Source organism: Symphalangus syndactylus, chromosome 2 (genome assembly GCF_028878055.3).
Source record: "Symphalangus syndactylus isolate Jambi chromosome 2, NHGRI_mSymSyn1-v2.1_pri, whole genome shotgun sequence".
Taxonomy (NCBI): domain Eukaryota; kingdom Metazoa; phylum Chordata; class Mammalia; order Primates; family Hylobatidae; genus Symphalangus; species Symphalangus syndactylus.
Genome location: NC_072424.2, coordinates 51,831,809 through 51,833,024, shown reverse-complemented (window position 1 = coordinate 51,833,024; position 1,216 = coordinate 51,831,809). Strand labels below are relative to the sequence as shown.

At 37.3% G+C, this 1,216-nt stretch overlaps 1 non-coding gene across 1 annotated transcript; it reads left to right on the top strand.

Annotated features, from left to right (window-relative positions):
• The first annotated feature begins 306 nt into the window (after positions 1–306).
• Positions 307–413, top strand: LOC129477495 (U6 spliceosomal RNA). The gene has a single exon (XR_008655701.1). It is a non-coding gene; the product is annotated as a U6 spliceosomal RNA (small nuclear RNA).
• Positions 414–1,216: the final 803 nt, after the last annotated feature.

Below are 1,216 nucleotides of genomic sequence, written 5' to 3'. Positions count from 1 at the left end.
AAGTGAATGGCATCAAGTGTAGTCAACACTTAGAAGAGACTTGGATGAGCATGAATGGATAGTCTGTTTTAGGCAGGTTGCTTGTTTTCTCTGAAGGAAAGGCTGACTACATTTAAAGGTTTAAGTGGAAATAAAGGAGAGCGAGGGAATATTGCTGGAGCCAATTTTATGTGAAATCAGAAGAAAGTGGAATAAAGATTCTATTTTGATGAGTACTCTTTCAACCAGAGAAGGAGCACATCTTCCTTTGTGAATGAATAGAGGGAAGCAGGGGATGTTAGGGCAACTTTAAAAACCGTCTCGGTAGTGCTCGCTTTGGCAGCACATATGCTAAAATTGGAACAATACAGAAAAGATTAGCATGGCCCCTGCGCAAGAATGACATGCAAAGTCATGAAGCATTCCATTTTTTTTTCCTAATTAAAAGGCACAGAGAGACAAGTTAGATAAAGAAGCAAAACCCAATGGATGCTGTCTTCAAGAGACCCATCTTGCATCCAGTAACATCCACAGGCTCAAAGTAAAGGGATGCAGAAAAATCTACCAAAGAAATGAAAAACAGAAAAAAGCAAGGGTTGCTATTCTAATTTCAGACAAAACATACTTTAACCAACAAGGGATAAAAAAAGACAAAGAAGGGCATTACAAAATGGCAAAGGGTTCAATTCAACAAGAAGAACTAACTATCCTAAAAATATAGGAACCCAACACAGGAGCACCCAGATTCATAAATGAAGTTCTTAGAGACCTATGAGGAGACATAGATAGCCATACAATAATAGTGGGAGACTTCAACATCTCACTGACAGTATTAGACACATCATCAGTAAAGAAAACTAACAAGGATATTCAGGACCTGAACTTGACACTCGATCAAATGGACCTAATAGACCTCTACAGAGCTCTCTACCACAAACCAACAGAATATACATTCTTTCTGTCTGCACATGGCATATACTCTAAAATGGACCACAATTGGTCCTAAAACAATTCTCAGCAAATTCAAAAAACCAAATTCATACCAAACAATTCTTGGATCATGGCACAATAAAAATAGAAATAAATACTAAGAAAATCACTCAAAACCATACAATTACATGGAAATTAAACAACCCGCTCCTGAATGACTTTTGGGTAAACAAAGAAATTAAGGCAGAAATCGAGAAATTATTTGAAGCTGATGAGCACAAAGATACAACATACCAGAATCTCTGGG